Consider the following 16,501-nt stretch of genomic DNA (forward strand, 5'->3'; position numbering starts at 1 on the left):
GTAGTGTCAGATATGTGATTTGTCAGAAGGAAATTACAGGTACTAAAGAAACATCTCGTTAAGGACCATAAATGCTCTGAAGATAGATATAGGTGTATAGAGGTTAATAATAAAAATTTCATTGATCCGAAGGATGTTTTGCCATATCGAGTCGGCGACGTAAAGGAAAGGGAGGAGGCAAAACAAACGAGGGAGAAAGTTGAGGAAAGGAAGAGAAAAGCCAAGGAAGAGGCTCAAGAAACACGTAAAAGATATGTGAATTCGGGAAAGAAACCAAAAGTAGAGGACACACACTATAATTCGAGGGACGAACATTTGCAATTTAATTTCGACAAGAATACTTTGACAAGGACAGTAATAAAAGCGAAGAAACATTAACGTTAAGTGACCAATTTTTGTTTATATTCCGTTTATATATTTATGGATATTTTGATGCATATTTTTTTTTAATATTTTGATACATATTTATTGAACTTTTGTATACATATTTATTGAACATTTTGATATATTTTATATACATGTACTATTACGTTTACAGATTGCTTCATATATTTTTGTTAGATAAAATGATGACATTTGATCTTTAAGTGGGGAGGAATGTGGCAATATTGGAATTAAGAGTTATTTATTAGCTCCCTTTTTAGCTTGAGCATATTTACATTTTTATATAATTACTATTGTTTACATGAAAACTTTCACCTGTGTGTATGTACACAATAACTTTACTCCTTTTCTAAACCGGTTATTAAAAGTTAGAGGTAAGATGGTGGTGCTTAAATTGCAAATCTTATTTCAAGAAAGTACCATTTGTTAAGTCATTTTGATATTAATTATATACTGAATTCACATTTTATACATTGTCCAGAATTCATACTTTCCTCGAAGGTAACTATCAGTATTCATTACAGCCATGCTGTTTACTATTACTGTTCTGGACCAATTCGTATCTTAAATGTTTTGGCTTCATTTTTGGTTTAAACTTTAGGACTTGGGTATAAAATAGTTAAAATGATACAGTTTAAAATCCCTACTTAAAGTAAGAGATTTCCCCACTTTATTTAACTTCTGTATTGTTGTACAACTAACTGCCATAATATTAGAATATTTATTGTGTATTTTGGTATGAAATAAATATGATTATTGAGGTATTATTTCTTTAAGACTTCTTTTCCTAGAATGCTGGCTTATTCTTACCCAAATCATTATCCGGTCAAGTATTAGCTTTGTCCTCCCAGAGAATTGTCCGTTATGTCGGTTGTTGTAGACACTTGTCCCCTAGTGTGACAAGGGTGTCCAGGGCAGAACTGGTCTTCATTGTTTATGTAAAGAACCTGGGTTTATTTGGTATTTCGTGGCTGCGCTAGCATTAAGTAAAAAGGTATCCGGAAAACGTTACTTTTACTTGAATGTTAGGTCAGTCCGTTCACATAATTATGGGGAAAACAAAAGGTTTTGGAACGGTGTAATTTTTTATCAACACCATTGTCCTATATTAGCTATATATAAAGTTGAATTCTTTGATTTGTCGTTTTGGCTCCATGACGGCTGACAAATTGGACCTCGTTATTTTAGTATTTTAGATGTATTTATAATCATACTACACACATATATATGTAGGACTCTAAAGTGGGATGGGGACGCTAAAGTATGATGGTGTGTATGCTAAAGTGCGATGGTTGTTGTTTGCTAAAGTATGAAAACAAGAATGTGTCCTCAGTACACGAATGCCCCACTCGCACTTTCATTTTCTATGTTCAGTGGACCGTGACATTGGGATAAAAACTCTAATTTGGCATTAAAATTAGAAAGATCATATCATAGGGAACATGTGTACTAAGTTTCAAGTTGATTGGACTTCAACTTCATCAAAAACTACCTTGACCAAAAACTTTAACCTGAAGCGGGACAGACGTATTCGAGCTTTTAACTAATTTTTAGTTTCATCCTATTCTAACTGTTAATATTATTTTAAATTTTAACCAGTAGATAAAATTTTAAACAACGCAATTTTAAAAATAAACAAAATTTTTAAATGCGGTGACCCTGCAGATAGGGTGGACTTCCAGAAGAAGAAGAAGAAGATGGTATATCACGCAAAAGTTTGATGGACCAAAAGGGTAAGGTTTGAGGGCTATAAAATTATTTTAAAGAACATTTAAAGTAAAAATAGTCGTTTTGCAGAATCTAGTATTATAAGGTATGTGACAGGCATTATAATTCAACAGTTGAATTAAGTGAATGAAAGACCGACCAGGTAAATAAATAATTGCTAAAAGGTATTTTCGGTGTCACAAAATACTATATTTCTTGTGAAAGAATTTTTAACAATTATTAAATATTATGATAATCGGTGTAAAATTGAGAATGGAAACAGGGAATGTGTCAAAGAGACAACAACCCGACCATATAGCAGACAACAGCTGTAACTTGCTGTTCACTCGTTGTAGTCTATAACTTATGGGAACACCTTCCCTTACAATCGTCCTTGTATATTAAAAATACAAAATTCGATTATTGTCGGAATATGTTACATTTGTTTGTTTACATTCTAATTTAAAGAGAGGCAGGCTATGTTCGCCCAGCTTAATTTTTCCTCTTTTTATGCCCCACCTACGATAGTAGAGGGGCATTATGTTTTCTGGTCTGTGCGTCTGTTCGTTTGTCCGTCTGTTCATCCGTCCGTCTGTCCCGCTTCAGGTTAAAGTTTTTGGTCAAGGTAGTTTTTGATGAAGTTGAAGTCCAATCAACTTGAAACTTAGTACACATGTTCCCTATGATATGATCTTTCTAATTTTAATGCCAAATTAGAGTTTTTATCCCAATGTCACGGTCCACTGAACATAGAAAATGAAAGTGCGAGTGGGGCATTCGTGTACTGAGGACACATTCTTGTTTTCTTCTATGTTCAAACTAATGTATTAGCCAACAATTTATAATTTACGCACGAAAACATGTACCTTAATTTTGCCAACATTATTTTTAAATAAAAGTTACAACATTCCAAGGGGGACCTCTAAGTAAACATCAAAATAAACTATGATTTAAATTTATTTTTTCGCTTTAAATAAAAGCAGGATACAGGATATCTAGGTGACTACTACTCGTATCTATAGGGCCTATCATAAAACGGTCGACTGCAGGATACAAGTTTTGCTTCCAGCTACTGATATAAAACACCTATACTTTAAGTAGCTGACATATTTTTTTATAAATGTAAAAAGTGTTTTGATATTTTTTTAGAATATTATATATATATTTTTCCTTGGTATCACACTTATAAGTATTATACTTTTAGGTGGAGAATTTCAATGATAAACATCCAGGATCTGCTAATATTTGTATTGCTGTTGTTCATAATGTCAATGTATCCACTGGTATGTATCTGTAATTATATATTTGAGACTTTTTTTAATTGAGAAATTTTTTGGTCATGTATTGGTAAGACGTTGGCGTTGTTGTCGTTGTCCGAAGACATTTGGTTTTCGCTCTATAACTTAAGTATAAGTAAATAGAAATTTATGAAATTTAAACATAAGGTTTATGACCATGAAATGAAGGTTTGGATTGATTTTGGGAGTTTTGGACCCAACAGTTTAGGAATTAGGGGTCACAAATAAGCATTTTCTTTGTTTTTGCACAATAACTTTAGTATAACATGTATAAGTAAAAAGATTTCTATGAAATTTTAACACAAGGTTTATGACCACAACAGGCATTTGACAGGAAGATTGGGATTGATTTTGGGAGTTTTGGAATTAGGGGCCAAAAGGGTCCAAAATTAAACTTTGTTTGATTTCATCAAAAAATGAATTATTGGGGTTCTTTGATATGCTGAATCTAAGCATGTACAATGATGTATTTAGATTTTTAATATTTGGGCCTGGTTATGAAATTGGTCCACATTGAGGTCTAAAGGGTCTTAAATTGAACATTATTTGATTTTATGAAAAATTGAATTCTTGGGGTTCTTTGATATGCTGAATCTAACCATGTATTTAGATTTTGGATATTGGACCATAATAGGTAAATGTGCAATTTAAGTTTAAGTTCTTAGACCACATTCATTCTGTGTCAAAAACCTATGTTGTGTCAACTATTTAATCACAATCCAAATTCAGAGCTGTATCAAGCTTAAATGTTTTTGTCCATACTTGCCCCAACTGTTCAGGGTTTGACCTCTGCGGTCATATAAAGCTGCCCCCTGCGGATCATCTGGTTTTCTTTGATAAACTCTTATCATGCCATGACTTAAACAAATATTATTACATGTATGTATTATTACATTAAATGGAATTATTAACCATAGTAAAAGTAATTAACCCTGAAAAATATTTATAGATTATTGATTCTCTGCAACATTCTCATTAAAGACAGACAAACATCCACTAGTTAGAAAGATCATTGCTTATTTATTTAGAGTTAAAATATAATAGATGAAATAGACATATATATCGAGGCCTTCTGACAATAATCACATTTATGATATTTTCAGTAAGCCTGTTCTAATTATAAATTCAACTTTCTTTTTTAAATTTTAGATTTTTAATATTAAAAAGTTTCTTTGCTTTTTGAGTAATAACTTAGATTTTAACAGCAAATGTAAATATATTTATATATGTTTTTGTATTTTATTCAGGTTCAGTACAGATGAAGTCCAAATTTATCAAAATGATCATGAGACAATTACTTAGGTAACTAACAGACTTGCTGGTGAAAATATGAGCTATTACAGGACAGAAGTTGGGGAGTGACTAAGATTAGCTAAAAATGTAAGCCATGGAAAAATGCTCTTAATCATATATCCTACATATACCTCTGTTTGAAAAAAATTTTAATGACAGTTACATGCAAACATTGGAATCGTATTTTATTTTTTAAAATTATTTTGATGAATATACAATTTTTCGGGTGGTGATCTAAAAAAAATATGCTTGTTTAAACTAAAGAAAGTAACAACATTTAACAGGAAACCGATTAGTGGAGTATCATTTTGGTATTCAATACTCAATACTACCAAGGGATACTTTAGTAATCGAGTACTCATTGACATCCTTACTATATATACGTATGTTATTCAAGATGAATAAAATAAATAACAGTTGAAATATCCAAATCAATAAATCAGAATTGAGTAAATAAAAAATTTTATTACATTTTTGGCACTTGGCTGCAGTTTATATACATTCTATGATTTTTAGGCAAAAAATGTATAAAGCAGATCAACACCAGAATGGAATCACACCAACAAGACCAGAGAAGATTAATAAATCTATGTTTTTTAGCCATTTTAGTGCAAGTATTTATAATACAGCTTACATTTTGTATAAAAAAGCATGAATCAATAGTTTAGGTTCACAACATTTATATCATAACATTATTAATATATTTAGATAATGTGGAAGCAACCCCTCTCTTCAAAAAGGGGTTGTTAGAGTAACTGACATATAACTGAAAAAGAAGTATTAAAGTCCTTTGGTGGGGGCTATGGATTTTTTGTTTTCGCCTTCGATGAAAAACAATTTGGTTTTTTGCAACAGGTCGAAAACAAAATTTTTTTTTGAAACAGGTTGAAGAACAATTTTTCTCTTTCAACTTTAGCATTACAAATAGTAGCTGCTGAGGGTGAAACAAACAATTTTTATGCCCCACCTACGATAGTAGAGGGGCATTATGTTTTCTGGTCTGTGCGTCCGTCCGTCCGTTCGTTCGTCCGTCTGTCACGCTTCAGGTTAAAGTTTTTGGTCAAGGTAGTTTTTGATGAAGTTGAAGTCCAATCGACTTCAAACTTAGTATACATGTTCCCTATGATATGATCTTTCTAATTTTAATGCCAAATTAGAGGGTTTACCCCAATTTCACGGTCCACTGAACATAGAAAATGATAGTGCGAGTGGGGCATTCGTGTACTGGGGACACATTCTTGTTTTTTCTATTTTTGTATAACATTGCAGTGTTTTCCCCAGGAATTTTGGATAGCATCACATTTGGCGTAATGTAATTTGTCGCGTCGTCGTCGTGACAATGCTCTATTTCCTTAATTTATTATACGTAACTGTTTATTACAAAATGTATTATATATTAAATAGTTTATATGCTATAGGCCCTTATTTGGTGAATAAAATATTCTATTCCCCTTATTCTTTGTGTATATATTGTTGAATTCATAACTGAGAATACATTTAGACTATAACCATGATAACAGTATTTTCAGTTTATGTTTTCTATATTCATTTATAGTTCCAGAATTATTTTTTTCCTCTTGGGCCAAATAAATTATTATAAATGTGTCATGGAAAGAAAATATAGCGTTATGGTACTGTGACGCTAAAACGGCCTGGGGAGAACACTGATTTTTTTTGTTATTAATGTTTAGTGATTATTTGTGTATTTTAATATTGAAAGCCTTTTGCTTAAAAGACCTCAGCATAATGACCCATTTCTTTTCCCATGGGCAGTTAATCCTTTGTAATGCATTTGCTTATTTTTTTGTTATTTACATATTTCTTTTAAAATACTCAAAAATAACTTATTAATCAAGTTTCATCTGGTATGCATATAATTTGAGTTGATAACATACATGTAAATGCTGGTTTTAAAATAATTTTTAATAGCCAAAATTAAATCATACATCAAGTTTAGAAATACATCCTTGTTTATCTTGCTTTGTTTATAGTAAGTATCCTTTTGAAATCGGGTAATATTACAGATGTCCTTTTTTCAGGTATAAAGACTTTATACCACTTTCCATAGGGGAATGAACAGCTTACCAGAAGAAATTGCATTTATCATGCAGTGTCCATTAACCTCTATATAAATGAAGATATGGCTGTGGTTTCAGTGTTGAAAATTGTGGATGATATAGTACCATTGTCGAAATATGTAAGAATACAATATAAAAAGAATATCATATGGCGTTTTCAATATCGCATCCGTATCAACTGGAGACACCAATATAATCCAAAGAGCTCTGCTCGAGGGATTATATTGGTTGAGGGTTGATACGGTGTGTGATATTGAACAAGCCATCATATACACTTTATTATATACATATACCGCAAGTAGATGTTTTTTAAGTGACATGACATCATACAGATAAGGAGGTTTGAAATGATATAGGTTTGACTTGACGTCATACAGATTAGGGTTTTGATAAAGCCTTTGCAACAGTGAATGCAATCGATGACGTGACTTCATACAGATTAAAGGTGTGATAAAGCTTTTGCAACCGTGCTGATATCGATATCATCACGGGTGGCTGATACAGCACGCTTGCCATTGATTGTATTACACATACAATTTATCTGTATTTACTACTAAGTATATAATAAATTCATTTATTTGTTTTTTCATCATTTTATACCATTCCATTACGGAAAGAATATAGAATTGTTTTTTGCTCATAAATAAATCCAACCTAATGAGGTTCCCTAATGGAAATGCTTGTTTGCTAAACTGTTCTATATGATAAATCAAGTATAAAATTCAACTATAACACCTGTTTACTTTATTTGAAAAGATTTTTATTTGGAATTCTCAAACCATTTATATGATCACAATCTTGTGTTTCAATCAATATCACTATAATGTAGTATGATAAAAAGAGTAGCACATAAGTATACAAATGTAGACAAATGGACATAAGTTAACAAAATTATGTAAATGACCGGTTACCATTAAGGGGTTATCTATGCTTAGCAATATTAATTCTTTTTTTTATTTGAGCACTGACAGAATTGCCTGAAGGAAAGTAATAGTTATTCTAATTATATTATTGTAATATTGCTCTCAGATTGAAGAACAATTGAAAGATACAACTGACCATTGGGTTAAATCTACCCTGCAGCAAGTGAATGCAGAACAGCAGAGTATGGATGCCGTAAAGAGCTGGTGTCGCCTAGTCATAGAGGGACGGAAGTAAGTATAATGTTTTTCAAAGTAATATTTATTATTTAGTGTGTAGAAAATATATTAATATAAAAATGAGGAAATGGTGTATGAATTCCAATGAGACAACTCCCCACAAGAGACCAAATTTCACAGAAATTAACAATTACAGGTCAAATAATTGACTATAAAAAGCTCTTCAAAATGACAAATCTGAAACCATTCAAACAAAAAAACTACCAGCCTGATTTATGTTTCTTATTAATGATTTAAAAATGCACATATTTATTAAGCACAGATAGTAATAGTACTGTTCTATATATCATTACTGGTCTATGATAAATGTATGTAATAGTAGACCAAGTATTCTGTTTTTAATTTTGCTACCTATGTATATTATCTATAGCTTTGTTATTTATCTGTTAGCTGTTTTCCATCGACATCTATTGTCCCATTGTTGTCACATCCAATACAACAGCACTGTAAAAAATACCAGCAGTACAGTAGCTGATCCTGCCACCATTGACATTCTCAGCTAGACCATCATCTTTACACTTGGTTTGGGTGTCTGCAAATCCAACAAATATGTAAGATACTGTGGATTCATTTTTATTCGTGGTATACCAATTTTCGTGGGTTTCGTGGGTCACAGCGAACCACGAATTTAAGAATTCAACGAAGAATAATCCCGATAAATTTGTATGGAGTCGGATGTTTATTTCCGGTTATGTTATGCAGTTCTAGTATAGTGTTGACTAGCGATAAACATTGTAACATAACACGTCTTTTTATTGAAAGAAGATACAAGTAGTTTAATTAAATCAATAATAAATATATCGAATACCAGTGATAATTTACTTTTTAAAATTGATTAAAACTGTTCATGGAAAATAACTGCAAGTTGTTAATTACCGTGTCAATTTTGGTTTACTAGTGATTGAAAATCAATAGGATTAAGTACGGGGATATTGCCCGTAGGTAATATTGTTTATGACAGGAACATTTATTTTCACACCTTTTACTTATATGACTGTTTATTATATCGTGATTAGGGAAATGAGCTTTCAATCATAAAGTTTTGATTGCCTTATAGAATTCCGACAAGCATTTATAAATTGTAAAACAATCAAATAATTAGTTGTCTTTGTCGGTTATTGTAATAGAAGTTTTCAATGAACACTTTAACCCAAAATGACCAAGCGAGGATTTTGACAATTCAAAACTTTTTCAATGAATTCCTTCTTTTTTATTAGTTTTATTATTGATCAAACCAAGGAGGTTATATGATCTCCAAATCAAAAAGAAATCAGCGAATTACGTTTTTGATTTTTGTTTTGTTTGTTATCAGCAATCCACGAATTTACGTATACCACGAAACGTCTTTTTTTCTCTTTCCACTAAAATTGATACCCACGAAAATAAATGAATCCACAGTATAAAAAATTTAAGCTTCACTTTATCTTGCAATCAGCTTTCTATTGTTAAATAACAGGTACACAAATAAATTTTTGCTTTATTTGTACATTTTTGGAATATATCAAATTTATTTTTACTTACTACGAAACAGGAGCACATATAAATAAATTTGATATCTTCCATAAATGTACATACATGGTATATTTATCATGCTTATTTCAAAGATATTCACTCAAAATATATCATCTTAACAATTTTGTGTATTACATTTGTAAAGTTTTTTTACAAGCATCACTCACATCGTTTACACATACATGTATAGTGTATAGAATGGCAATGTATTGCTAAGGTTAAAACTAAGGCTTATAATTTCATTAAAGATGCTGTAAAGAGTGATGTTTGGGTTCCTTAGGAGTGCCTAAAAATATTTTATATTCTAAGGAGTTCAGCAAATTATCTGAAGAAGTTTTATAAATTTATCTGACTACAACCTAATTACATTGAAGTATACTACATCACAAAGCATTTGAAGAAAATGTAATATATGTATAGACACCTAGATGCATAATTGTTTTTTACTTTTGAACTAAGTTATATTTGTATAATTTGTTTTTCCATTATTTTCTTCATACAGTTCTGCATCTATCAATCATGTGGTTCCAGCTTCAAAAATGTGATTTTTTAGTCTAACAGTATGCCATATTTTTGTGCTACAGTTATACAGGTATACACCTTTATATTTAAAAGCTTAATATTCCATAAAGTGGTATAAAACCTCAAATTTAAAAAAAGATATGCATATGTTTTTTATAAATTAATGGAAAGTTTTCATTATAAATTTTTTTTGGAAAAAAATCGTTGATTTGTCCATATTTAGAAGAAGTTTATTTTTTTGTAATTGCTTGCTTCCAAATTTGTATGCAAGTGACGTTAGGGTGACCCTTCTGGTCAGGCCAAAATCCTATTTCACCCTGAAAATAAATAGGTAGGGTAGGTAGGTAAAACATTTTATTTTGTGAAAACTTTTTTCATTTTTTTCTATCCATGACAGCAGAAAAAGGTTCCAAATGAAATCTTTTGTTTTTTAATATTAAGAATAGTACTTCAATCTACAGCTTTTTTAATTTTCTGTTTTAGTTCTGTGTAAGAAATATGAGAACAAACTTTAATGCAAATGTTATTCATTTTGTGGGTCGTAATAGGAATATGTTCTTGCCGATTAATTATCTTAAAGCAAAAATGGCACTGAAAAATCTAGCATGGTATTATTATGTTTGGCTTCGTTGAACCTAACAATGTAAATGACACATATCGTATACATGTGGGAACCAATTCCTACCCTCTTTTTTTTTATAGTAAAAACTCTGCAAATTGATGCTTAGCAGCAATTTATTATGATTTTTCGAGGGGTAATACTCTTTTCTTTTTCTATAGGTCCATCATGGTGTTTCTCAAAATGATTTTCATGTCCTAATTATCCAGAATAAATGTCATTATATTTTACAACCATGTCATCACATTTTACATATTTTACAGCTTATATGCTACACGGTTGTCGAAAAGCCATGGTTGTTTATTTAAAATCTTGGTTCTTGAAATTCTTTACTTGTCCATATATTGGTCATTGCTATCAATAATTTTGAAAATCTTTAGATTTCTAAACAAAATCCGGACGGACCGAAAAATCCGGATTTTTTGTATTTTAAAAACTTTTGTCGATCAAATGTTTAGGGTCGGAGGTAGGGTCGGGAAACCGGAAACACACTATTTATTTATTTTTGCCTGATTGCTAAACCCATGGATCTGTAATTGAAATGTACTATTATCTGATTGTACATGTTATACACATCAATATTGTTGCTTTTTTCTTGATTGATTACTATAAGGTGACAATTGGTAAACTACGGCTTCAAAACACAAAAAAAAATTAGTGAAAAAAAAATGATTATTCGATATGTTTGCTTAAAAAATGATAAAATCATGCACAGAAGACTTAGTTTATGACATATACATGCATTGGTTCAAGAATTGGATAAACATTATTTTTCATCAGTCACTCGTTTTATATGACTTCAACAATAAAAAATGATTTAAACATTCATACGATTTTACAGAGTTATCTCCCTATTGTGTTATGTACCACCTTAGAAGGGCATTTGTAAGGTCTACAGAGTACTGATTTTGGATGAAGTTTTCAAATTGATTCTTTCAGATGATAGACGACAAAGTGGAACAAAAGCATAGCCTGAGAAATGAGGTGTTTTCATGGGAAGCTAATTGGAAATGCAAATAGGCTCTAAGAAGTGGTGGTTTTGGTTCTTTTACAAAAGAGTTTGTAAGTTTTGATAATTACATGTTATTGCAATATGTATCAAATTGTATGAAAAAGATGAAGTTCGTTTTATCTTCATAACCATGCCATTTTTAGCTCACCTGGCCTGAAGGGCAATGTGAGCTTTTCCCATCACTTTCCTTGAAGAAGTAAACAAAAATATATACATATAAATTAATTATAATGTTTGAATAATCTCCCCTTAATTTAAATTTTTTTAACTTATATAAGTAAATTTTCTTACAATCCCACAAAAATTCTCTAGTTACGAGATGTAAAATGTAGAGTTAGGTTTAACAAGTTGGGAACACTACCTTATATGGATATGCATGTATAAGAATACTTATGTCCTCGCAGAGTGTTGGGGTCACTAAAACTTCACAGTTTAAAAATATTATTTTTATAATATCAGTCAGAGATATAACTCTATAGGGTTATTACAGAAAATAACTTGCGTGTGTTATTACAGATACTTTTCCTTAAATTTTCTAAATCTGTAATAACATATGTTTGTTATTTGTAAAATTATTTAATCTATAGTGGACTCTAGGGAACTCTTGAGACTTTGCGCAGAAACTAAATGCATAGCCTTGCTAATTAATTTTTAAATGGAATTAATACATTTTTGATTAACCATGGTTAATCAATGAGACAAGGCTATTTAGGAATTAACTTAGCTGTGATAACAAGGCTTAGTTATTAAAGGAATGTAACTTATTATATAAGACACTTGGGAATTACTGAGAAACTTGCGCAGAACCTCATTACATGCTCTGGTCATTATTTCTTACAATAAATTAAAATACATTGTAATTAAGCATGATTTATGTCTGAGCAAATGCTTTGAAGTGATATAGAGAAGCTGTGATAACACCCTTTAGTTATTACAGGCATATTTTTTCTGTAATAACATATAGGTGTACTATTCAAAATTGGAATACTATGAACTGTTACATCTTTCAATAGTTAAGTATACATAAAGACAATAGTAATATCAATAGAACTTGTATACATTTTAACTAAACTTATGAAGTATATTGTCCCTTTGAAACATGTAACATACGTATGTTATCACATTTCTTTGATTTTTTAGTCCACAATAACAAATGTATGTTATTTTCCTGTAATAACCCTATAGAGTTATATCCCTGACTGAATATTGTACCTTTTTCTACGATTAAAAAGTAATTTTGATCGAGGAAAAGTATTATTTTTTTATTGACTTTAAGAAACAACAAGGTATAATTATCAAAGGAGTAAGTTCAGTAAGTGCCATATTTGGCCCCAATTATAAAGTTCATGGTTACAAGACAACAATTGTTTTAAGTTGCCTTAAAGACATGTGAAAAAGTTAAACAGAGCTGTTTTTGTCAAAGTTTAATTCTAACAGAACGATTTTTACATTCCAAAACGGTCAAGATAAGGGATTTTGGTGAAATTTGACAAAATCATTAGGATTTCAACCAAATAAAGGACCAGGAAACATAGAGCACAGGCGTCGACAAGCTTAATATTCAAATAAGACATGTTAAATGTCTTCACAAACATTATTTTAAAAGATCTTTGTTGTCGATGTATGCGCTCTATGTTTCCTGTCAAATAATCTTTTGAAATTTCCCCATTTTCATTGATTTTTTCGTGAAAAATCAATATGAGTACAACTTGTGACGTCATAATGAAACGTAGAAACGTAAAATTTTAAACAAAATGGCTTATATCCTATCTAGTCAATGTATTAGCTATAATTTATCGTGATATTGGTCAATAAATCCGAGTTTGAAATTTACTTTAAAAAAAGTGGGCCATTTTGGGACCTTATCGAACATACTCCTTTATTGCCGATTATAGGTATGGGTTCTGCTCAATGTGAGCTTTTCCCATCAGAAGAAGTAAACAAAAATATATACATATAAATTAATTATAATGTTTGAATAATCTCCCCTTAATTTTGAAAAAAAATTGTTGAAGGCATTACAGTTGCCTATCATTACTTACATCAACTACATTGAACTTATTAATAAGTAGACACTGGCAATCATACCACATCGCCTTATTTTTGTATTCAAACATCTTTTAGAAAGATCGGTTATCCATTATGAGATATTAACTGTAGAATTCTTAGTAATATTTTCATGATGACTCCTTATAAAAATTTTACACATCCAGTTCAGATATTAGTGTTTCTGTGCCAGTTCTTAGTGTTTTTCAAAGTAAAAATGTTATTGAAATGTCAATATACAAGTTTAAAAGAGCTCAAAAATTTGTCATACTGCACAGTGGTCATGTCATATGAAATTTTATTGAACATATTCACAGAATAAAAACATTTATTTTGAGAGTCCCAGACACTATATTAGTTGACAGTTTTTCCGCTATTTCCACGTGTTATAACTCGTAATAACCCCACAATACATTGAAGTTCATTGAGTCGATTGGTCAGTTTTTTAAGTCATTGGCCTTGTGTTTGGGAAATTACTAAGCAAATATATTCTGACGTCATGCAATCTAGAGTTCTCGACCTGTTAAAATTGCAATTGATTGTGTTGATATTATTTTCTTTTGGCTTAATTTTATACGTGTTTCATTTAGCATTTTATGCTTGTTATATAATTTTTTTAGGTTTTGATACAAGTTCTTTGTGAAAAAGAAGAAGTAAACAGGCTTGTGGCTGACTAAACTGGTTCTTCTGAGACATATATCATGCTGACTACTGTATATCATTTCATGTTGACCACTGTATATCATTTCATGTTGACCACTGTATATCATATCATGCTAACCACTGTATATCACTTATTTTATGTTGACCACTGTATATCATTTCGTGTTGACCACTGTATATCATATCATGCTAACCACTGTATATCACTTATTTTATGTTGACCACTGTATATCATTTTGTGTTGACCACTGTATATCATTTTGTGTTGACCACTGTATATCATTTCATGTTGACCACTGTATATCATTTCATGTTTTATCTGTAGATATTTGTGACAATCCATATACTTAAATTTGTTTTATGATTTTTAATCCCTTATATGAACTTTTTTATTCAAAAATATTAATCCTTAGCTGTAAATGTCACTTAAATTTATCACACAAAACTTTTTTGGAACCCAATAATTGATTACATATGTATGACTAATTTTTATTATTCATTATATATATATTTCATTATATTATAATTGAAAATATAATTGTTAAAACTCTTGACTAAGTTTTATTACTATTGCTAAACATCACAACCTTAGATATTCTTTATAGGAATCCATCTACTACAATAACAAAAGAAAATTTGTAAAACCTCCGTCGTGCAAGGCTTAGTCTTACTTTAAAAGAAATGCTAACTAAAAAATTGTGAAATGCAAACCAATGTGAATGAACTCAATGTATACGTGATAGTACAAGTAACATACAAACAAAGTAAAGAAACGGTGACCTATAGTTGTGAATTTCTGTGTCATTTTGATCTCTTATGGAGAATTATCTCATTGGCAATCATCTTCTTTTTTATAATTAATCATTTAAATTGAAATACTCCACATCATTTTCGGAGTCAACAAGTGGAAAGGAAAGAATAATCAGTTTCAGACATATTCAATTCTACGAGATCCAAGAAGGTTTTTCTACTTTTTCAATCTGAAGTTGGTACAAACGCTATGGTTGATACGGTGTAGTTGATTATTAGAAGTCAAACTTCGCCAGGAATCCTCACAGACAAGCCTTATAACAAAGAGGACAAACTTCAATTCTAAAAGCGTAAATTTATGACTTGGATGAAAGGTTGTCAAATTGACACTCATACCACATGTTATATCTATGTGTAGGGTACTATTGATAAAGCTTTCAAGCACCAACTCAAACTACCGGTTAATCGGTCAAAAGATTATCCGAGTAACCGGTTAGGCAAAAGTGTACGATTTAACAACACTAGTTATAATGTACTTTGTATAATTGATGCTTCTATAGCGCAGTTACTGTGTCAGAGTTTGTTTAATAAATTTCTACAGTTAGTATGTATAAAAAAATAAATTATAATTATGAATAAATATTTTTTAGATTTATTTGTTTATTTTTTGTGATGCAAATGTAAAGAAGGTAAGTTTACAAAAAAAGTTATAAAAAGGGCAACATCATTTTCAGATATCTTTTTTATCTGTTCATTCAAAACTTTGATTTAATCAAAAGTTTATCAAGAATATGCTGTTTTAATTACAAACGGGAAGATTACTCCAACTTGATCAAAAATTACCTTGACCAAAAACTTTAACTTGAAGCAGTACAAAAAGAAAATGAAAGGACGCACAGACTGAAAAATGTAAGTGGGGTATGAAAACATTAAAAAAACAAGAATGTGTCCACAGTACACGGATGCCCCACTCACACTATCATTTTCTATGTTTAAAGGACTGTGAAATTGGAATAAATTCTCTAATTTGGCATTAAAATTAGAATGATCTTATCAAAGGGAACATGTATACTAAGTTTCAAGTTGATTGGACTTCTACTTTATCAAAAACTACCTTGACCAAAAACTTTAACCTGAAATTTGCACTATCATTTTCTATGTTCAGTGAACCGTAAAATTGGGGTCAAAACTCTAATTTGGCATTTAAATTAGAAAGATCATATCATAGGGCACATGTATACTAAGTTTCAAGTTGATTGGACTTCAACTTCATCAAAAACTACCTTGACCAAAAACTTTAACCTGAAGCCAAAAACTTTAACCTGAAATTTGCACTATCATTTTCTATGTTCAGTGAACCGTAAAATTGGGGTCAAAACTCTAATTTGGCATTTAAATTAGAAAGATCATATCATAGGGCACATGTATACTAAGTTTCAAGTTGATTGGACTTCAAC

The 16,501-nt window shown here is 30.5% G+C and overlaps 2 long non-coding RNA genes across 2 annotated transcripts; both read left to right on the forward strand.

Annotated features, from left to right (window-relative positions):
• Positions 1–2,080: 2,080 nt before the first annotated feature.
• Positions 2,081–5,442, forward strand: LOC143055195 (uncharacterized). Its single transcript, XR_012971965.1, has 4 exons — positions 2,081–2,117; positions 3,296–3,374; positions 4,637–4,769; positions 5,199–5,442. It is a non-coding gene; the product is annotated as an uncharacterized LOC143055195 (long non-coding RNA).
• Positions 5,443–6,553: 1,111 nt separating this feature from the next.
• On the forward strand, positions 6,554–15,699 carry LOC143054238 (uncharacterized). Its single transcript, XR_012971609.1, has 6 exons — positions 6,554–6,879; positions 7,790–7,914; positions 8,311–8,471; positions 9,935–10,024; positions 11,513–11,635; positions 14,252–15,699. It is a non-coding gene; the product is annotated as an uncharacterized LOC143054238 (long non-coding RNA).
• Positions 15,700–16,501: the final 802 nt, after the last annotated feature.

The sequence above is a fragment of the Mytilus galloprovincialis genome, chromosome 12 (assembly GCF_965363235.1).
Source record: "Mytilus galloprovincialis chromosome 12, xbMytGall1.hap1.1, whole genome shotgun sequence".
NCBI classification, from domain to species: domain Eukaryota; kingdom Metazoa; phylum Mollusca; class Bivalvia; order Mytilida; family Mytilidae; genus Mytilus; species Mytilus galloprovincialis.